The sequence below is a fragment of the Mytilus galloprovincialis genome, chromosome 2 (assembly GCF_965363235.1).
Source record: "Mytilus galloprovincialis chromosome 2, xbMytGall1.hap1.1, whole genome shotgun sequence".
Classification (NCBI taxonomy): Eukaryota; Metazoa; Mollusca; class Bivalvia; order Mytilida; family Mytilidae; genus Mytilus; species Mytilus galloprovincialis.
This window is the reverse complement of record NC_134839.1, coordinates 12,201,004-12,209,508: the sequence shown is the minus strand read 5'-3', so window position 1 is coordinate 12,209,508 and position 8,505 is coordinate 12,201,004.

The following is an 8,505-nucleotide window of genomic DNA, read 5'->3' as shown; positions in this document are numbered from 1 at the left end:
TCATTACAACATTTGAGTCGTGTTTGGTACTGGCATAATTTAAAGATCAAATGTAATTACACAACAGATATTTATAAACGCTAACATTCAAAATTACTGCAGACGTAACTAAAACGGTTTTTTTCGCAAACAATTCAGGTCTTGGATTAATATGTCAAAGCTATAAATAATCTCTTTGTAGTGATAAAAGATGTTAAAACCATTGTTCTGATCACGATATGACATATTTTTGTAGGATGAATGTCTGAGCTGGAAGTTTCCGCAGACTTGTCTGATCTCATCATAGATTGCATGATAAAATCATTGTCAGTTTAGACATTTTATTTGAGGAGAAAAGAACTTTTGAAATCATATATTTACACAGCACAAACGCATAAATCAAAGGTGGATAACAAAAGTTAAGATAGTTCAAACATATAAAACAAAACAAACATCATATAAACTACAGACGCTCATTTCATCTACACATGACTCGTCAGTAACACCGAATATATATCAAAGGTGGATATCATCTTAATTCGTTTTTCATTAGACAGTTTTGGCTTTCAAATGTTTGGTATTTGAAGTTCTTAACGAAAGTATTTATTTAAGAGCGCATGACATTTATAAGCTATTGTTATCATTAAAAGATGATAGTCTTTTACTGAAAAAAAATTCAAAACCAGTATTATATCATCATATCATAAAGTATATATTGCCATATCATAATATTATTTCGACCAATCTTTACTGCATAGCACTTTTCATTTACGTTTAAGGTATATTTTTTTTCGTGATTTTTGTGAATTTTTATGGAACAGATGTTTTGTTTTGTAATCGATTCGACTGCGAAGTCTTTGATCAATTCTCGGTAAAATGAAAACTTTAAAATGATTTTTTTCAGCTTCCCATCAAACATTAGCACTAGTAGAAGTACGAGTAAAGACTGAATAGATCAAAATCAGCATAATGCGCGTCCGGTTATGGTGAGATATTTTCCTAAGCGATATTGCCGTATATTGTAGCATTCCGTAAACATCATTGCCATAACTTTTTTTCATTTTTTTCAATTACATCTCAGTTTGATATTTTATCAATTCTAATTTAAGAAATTATCTTTATCCGTCATGTAATTAAAATTATCATGAAAGGGCATTATTTCAAATAAATAGGCAATTGAGTATACCACTATTCCCCATGTGAAATTACAAAATCGTCTAGAAGGAGTAACCCACAATGATATTCAATATGTAAATGGTAGCATACGCTATAGATTAATTAATTTTGGGATACCATACGATATATTTTGTTAAAACATGCTAAACATAGGAGCAAGTCATAAGTATGCTGGAGTTTCTTATTGACAACACATTTGTGGAATTTGGAGATAGACTTTTCAACAAATTGCCGGCATTACTATGGGAACAAACTGTCCGCCTCTCCTTCCTCACCTCTTCTTATTTCAATAAGAGTCGGAGTTCCTTCAAAAACTCGTCAAAAACATGACCAAAAGAGCAAGATATTTTAACTTCACATTCAGATATATACTAGTAGATAATTTTCTTTCTACTACCAATCCATAGTTTTCTTATTGGGTTCCATTAATATATACTCCAGACCTAGAAATTAAAGAAACATACACGGCTTCATCCACCTAGATTTTGAACTTATACCTCGAAATTGACATAAGTAGTCATCCCAGTACAAGAATCTATGACAAACGAGACGATTTTAATTTTGTAATTATCAATTTTCCCCACCTTAGCAATATGTCAACTGCACATGCATATTGGATATGCATTTCAATCGACTCATTCAGTATACAAGAGCTTGCATCAGTTACTCGGACTTAATAAAAGATCACCAGTCTTAGCAGTAGTCTAATGAACTATGGTTATGTCCTTGTTGATAAATATACCATATAATAGATGATGGTCATAAAGTATCGATTATAGTTACTGACGTTGTTTATCTTCTTAACTACGTGTTAAGTGTTATTTAATTCACTTTGGAAATTATTAACCTTTTACCGTTTAGTTGATTTTTGGTCTTTTCCTTTTTGGTGGAGTTCTGTACTAATGCATTGCGCTAATGTGTTGTTGTGCTATGGTCATATTTTGTATTCTTGTTTTTCATTTATACTTAATAAAGACAATAGTAGTATATCGCTGTTAATATGTGCCTTACATTTTGTCTATTAGCCATTTGTTTTGTTTTTTCTTTGTTGACATATTTGTTTGTTTTATAGCGATTTAGATTATAACACCATGCTGACTCCTTTGTCACTGTTTTTTTTTTTTTTTTTATTTTTACCTGTTATGTCTGTCTGTTTTGTTCACACAATTTGTTGTCACTATAATGGAATTTAATGCGACTGTTATATAAGTGATAAGTTTAGTTTACCATTTAATCTGCCTTTTTCTACATATATCAAAAGCATGTCCCAAGTCAGAAATAAGACAGTTGTTTTCCATTCGTTTGATGTGTTTGAGCTTTTGATTTTGCCATTTGATTAGAGACTTTCCGTTTCGAATTTTCCTCGGAGTTCAATATTTTTGTGATTTTACTTTGTATAGATTGTGTATCACTGATCATTTTCTTTTATTGCAGAGTCTGTCTCTACATAAAGTATTTACATAGAAGACCAAAATGCTTAATTGTGTAAAAGGTTGTCATTAAAGGTAGATGGAGGGGGTCTAAATTAAAAAAATCCATAGAATTTGTCAAAATGTGGGTTATATCATGCTTTTTTCAAAAATATATTTAAAGGTATGGGTCGACGGGATTTTTTTCAACACTACAGGTTTTAAAAGAAGAAGTCTAGACAATCACACAGTAGTTACATGGAAGATGTAGCAAGCAGCGACTTGAGAAAAACCCTGAAAGATTCTGGTCATATGTGAAGAGTCGGAAATAAGATGCATCCCAGATTTTGACATTGAAGTCAAAAGATGGCTTTCTCCATAGTAACACATATACTAAGACATCTATACTAAACCAGCAATTCCAGTCAGTGTACACCAAGGATGATACCAGTACGTTACATGACCACGGTACCAATCCACATCCATCATGGACAATATCATCATTAAAGAAAGAGGTATCTACACACTCTTTAAAAGACTCTGATCAATCAAAGCATCAGGCCCAGATGAAGTTCAAGCTAATGTCCTTAAAGAGGCAGCAGAATCACTAGCACCATATCTTAACCGAGTGTTTTAGCTTTCCCTTGACCAGGGTGATATTCAAGATGATAGCACAAAGCGAACATCGTGCCTATCTTCAAGAAAGGAGAGAAACACCAACCCTCAAATTACAGGCCTGTCTGACTGACATTTTTATCATGCAAACTGTTAGAACATGTCATACACAGCACAGTAATGGATCACTTTGATCGACACCACATTCAAAGTGACGAGCAACATGGATTCAGAAGTCGCCGATCCTGGGAGATCAAATTAGTGGTAAGACTAACAGATTGCCAAAAACATGGAACAGGGGCCCATGTTTCTAAAACATGAAAAGTCTTGCACATGTAATGCATACTACTCTCGTAGTTTAACATTTCATTAAAGAGCTAGACCTGTTTTATCTGCTATTACAAAATCTAAGATAGAGGAATACAACCCAGCTACCTTATGGACAATAACTCTCAAAGGTAGGTGATCAAAAATAATTTTAATCATTAAACATTTAGCTCTGGAAATGCTGACCATTTTTGATGTTTACAATTTCCATCTATATATTAAAGCTTTTAAGGTTGAAAGGCAAACCGCCTAAAAGTATCAACATGCGTCATTGGAAGGGACAAACTTCAAACAATAACCTACAAAAGTTCTGCTCGACTCAAATCAAGTCATAAATAATGTATAAATGCATAATCAGGATGACAATAAATGAAATAGGTACGTTCTACAACACGTCATCTACTAAAATGAATGGCGAGAAAGTTGAAATGACATTGGAAAAAGAATTATTATAGGGACACTTATTGACGTCTCTTGGTTGTTCCAAGTGTGTCTTTTTAAATTGCAGTTAGTACGACACTTTTCTTTGTTTACTACACTAAAACATGGGCGCTAATTGCATGTGCTTCCCAAGGATAAGTAGTACATCAAAGCTAGTCTCACCTATTTATTAACTTGTTAAAATGCATTGAGAAGTCATAATTGGTGATAAGACTATACACAAAAGGGATAAGCTCTTATACTATTAAACGAGAAGACCTCATTTTGTGTGTCGCTTCTCTTCCTCCCACAATAAATTGGTTACCATGCCTCTGTGTCCTATAGATACCATGCATAATCGCATTTGTCATCCATTCTTATGACTATTCAGTTTGGGTTATTTTGGAAGAAAAATGAAAATAAAGGCGTCCTGATATTCATTCCATAATCAGACCGACTTTTATGTCGGACATGACTACCGGTTTTAACATTTACGATATATTTTGTTAATATTTTGTTACGCCACGGTGATTTGAAAGCTGATACACGCAGATGTCTGTTGTTGTGTCCTGGTTCGTATTTTACTGAAGAAATAGCTTACCTGGACCTAACATTATATACTGACTTCTTCAAATCTATATATCGACTTTATTTATATGTGTAATAAAATTCACGGTACCAATTTTCTTGCACCAGATGCGCATTTCGACAATACATGTCTCTTCAGTGATGCTCGTGTAAGTGTTCCTTTTTTATTTGTGTATACTTAGTTTCAGTATAACGCGCCAAATGTAACGTTACGTGTTCTTGTTGATGAATAACTTTTGTGTTACGTCACACGTTGTATAAAATAAGGAATGTGCATGTTCATATGTTGAGTTTCTCTCCTAAAACTTCCATGCAGTTAGCAGTCTCTCTTAAACTAGAATTTGCTGCACCAAGTAAGAGCACTTGGTGATAATGCAGTGCACTAAGTAGATTTTCCTACACCAAGTAATGCTGTGCACAAGTAGATTTTACTGCACCAAGTATGTAGAGTATTTAAATGCAGTGCACCATGTAGATTTGCTGCACCGAGTATGCTGAGTATTTGAATGCCGTGCACCAAGTAGATCTTCTTGCACCGAGCAATTGTTTTATTAAATTTGGTGCAAGTAATGCACTTTGCCGTATTGCTTTTTATATAATTAACGTATTTTGTTTCATGCACCACTATATTTGATGTATTGTTTAAATAGAATTAATACAATTTATGAACTTCCATTATGATTGATTTTTATTATTACTTCCTTCACCAGAGGCCCACTGACAAAAGTAACTACGGGTGTATATCCCGTAAAAAGGGTACAAAACCACCATTAAAATAAATAAAATGAACAAATATTAGATATTTCGGAACACAGATCTCCTTCTTCGGTAAAAGCACGATGTCAAATGAATCATGTCAATATATTCAAATTGAGACACTATCAAAATCTTGAAAGTTCATACAATTTAAGCGGACATCACAGACGCTGGAACAATTTTAAAATTTCCAAACACGGCGCAAAGATTACAAAGATATGCCAAATAAAAATAGTTTTTTTCGATGTGAATTGTCACAACTCTAAATTTCCAAAGGTTGTGACAATTGAGGTGACTTGTTATAACTGCATAGAGAGCAGTCCCCAAATAAAAAAATAAAAAATGCCCTAACCGATCCAAGTTGGTATAATATTTTAAGTTTTACACAACGGTAGGGCAATTGCAACAAAAACTACATATTTAAGCCTCCCAAACGAATAGCAGTTTAATAATGATTAGAAAATAAGTTTTGTTTAATAAGGTAAAATAATTGAACGTGGCTACGTACTTATACATCCATCCCAAATGAATGGAGTCATGTATTTTACTGGTATATTTAAAAAAAATCTTCAAACTGTAAAGCCAGTACAGAAGCCGGAGCTACTGGAAACAAGTAATGACAGGAAAATGAGTGACTCATTCTATGTGTTTTCATTCATGCCCTCTGGGGAAACTGTCCTTAACTTTCTTATCCAAAATCTTTCCCGAGCAACTCTGTTGACCTTCGACCAACTCTCGTTGTGGTCTATGATTGTGATGGTAAGTTTTTTTAGATCAGCTTGGGCGTGCCCAGGTGATCTCAAATGACGACTTACGGGTAGGTCGGGCTTGTAGGTGTAGTCAATTCGATGACCATTCATGCGTTTGTTGAATGGCTGCTCTGTCTCGCCAACATACTGCATGACACTGAAGGAGGTATACAACATTCTGGGTTTTGCAAGTTACATTGCAAAATATAGTGTACACAGACCCAGTCGAGTGGCTAGTAAATGTTTGAGTTTTTAGTATTTGTTGACAAGTCAGACATCGTCTGTTACCACATGACTTGCACCATCCTGCAATTGAACAGCTTTTATTTGAGGAGACCTCAGCTCTTACAAATAAGTCTTTCAGACTTGCTGGTCTCCGAAAAGATAAGATAGGAGGATTGGGAAAGATCTTCGATAGCTTAGGGTGTTTGGCAATAATTTGCCAATTGGCACGGATCCAACGTGAAAGGTTAGTAAAGGCTGGATTGTATGTTAGAATAAACGGGACTATTTTCTGCGCCTCTTCCGTGTGTACTGTAGATAATCTCATCATAGATACCAGGACTAAATTTAGTATATACGCCAGACGCACGTTTCGTCTACAAAAGACTCATCAGTGATGCTCGAATCCAAAAAAGTTAAAAAGGCCAAATAAAGTACGAAGTTGAAGAGAATTGAGGACCAAAATTCCTAAAAGTTTTGCCAAATACAGCTAAGGTTACAGGTCATTGCGGCTGTTATTGTTAGCACGCGCAAACCCCTTATCTATGTCCAATTTCGTATAGCCTCGTTTGGTCAAAAATCCGCGAAGGTCATGTAACCGCTTCGTGACAGCCTCCTCAGTGGAGCAAATCCGCTTTACTCTGAGAGCTTGACTGTACGGGATACTTTTTGTACAGTGTTTGGGGCGACAGCTTTTGGGGGAAAGGTACTGATGTTTATCTCTGGGTTTACAGTAGAGGTCTGTTGATATGACACCGTCCTTTATAGATGTGGTTGTGTCTAAGAAAGATATTTTAGAGTCGGAAATTTCATACGTAAATTTAATTAACTGATGAACGTTGTTTGCATGTCTGATGAAATCATCCAGTTTTTGTTGGGATTCAATCCATGTCATGTCAACATCATCAATGAAACGGAACCAAGACAGAGGTTTGGATAGAGATGCTGAAATAATTTGTTTTCCTAATTTGCCCATGAAAATATTGGCGTAAGACGGTGACATTTTCGTCCCCATCGCTGTGCCGTTTATTTGAAGGTAATGATCACCATTAAAGGGGAAATTGTTGCGTTTCAGGACCAGAGTAAGTAGCTGGACTAAACATTAAGAAGGTGGTTCTAAAGTGTTGCGCGAGTCCCATATTTCCCCTACAAGATTGTATGCCGTCATCATGAGGTATGTTGGTATACAATGAGGTGACAAGGAGGGTTTCCGGAGGAAGAGGGTTCATGGATTCCATTTTACGAAGATAATCTGTAGTGTCTTGAATGTGGGAAGGAAGATTTTCTACATGAGATCTTAAATAAAAATCTACGAATTCCGAATTTTTTTCAGTCGGATGGCCGTTTCCGGATACAATGGGTTGTTAACCTTGTGTATTTTGGGAAAAAGATACAATCGACCAGGCTTAGCATTCTCTGGTTTTAAATAACCAATTGTATCCTCATCTATGTGACCGTCATCGTACATGGTTTGTAACGCAGTGATAATTTTGGAACTAAACTCGGAAGTAGGGTCATAGTCTAGCTTCTTATAAAATCTCTCATCAGAGAGCTGACGCACTGCTTCCGCGATGTAGTTAGCTTTGTCCATTATCATAACGGCACTGCCCTTGTCTACTGGTTTTATCACAATATCACCTCGGTTTCTCAGCGATTGTATGGCTTTTTTTCTCGTCAGGAGAGGTGTTATAAAATGACGAGTACTTTTTGCTAGCTAGATGAACATCATCCGATTTGATTTTGTCGATAACATCTTCCAGTGTAGCAAATTTACTAGGTTTTGGAATCCATGAACTCTTCCTTTTAAAATGTGGAATTCTGATTTCTTCCTCCGAGTCAGACGTGTCTGAGTCTTCCTCATTATCCACCTCTTTATCCTTGTTAACAAACTATTCTTTGATTTTGAGGGTTCTGGCAAATTTATCAAGGTAATCTCCCAGTTTCATATCGTCTATGTTACTGGGAGTAGGGCAATATGTGTACTTGTATCATTGTTTTTATGCATTTTAAAGCGCTTAGAGTAAATGTTTATTTCGATAAGTGATATATAAAGCACTGTAAATAATAATAATAATAAAACAATTCCAGTCATGGTATATTCATAGGTAGGTCTTATTTTCTGATTATTTCTAGTTATAACAGTTTCCTTCTTCATTTATTCTGGCTTCCTGTTTACAGTTTTTTTCTAGTTTTCAAAATGAGCAAAAATGCAATTCTAAAAGCAAACACTCATTTATTAGATAGTTTTGTGTTGATATCATGTT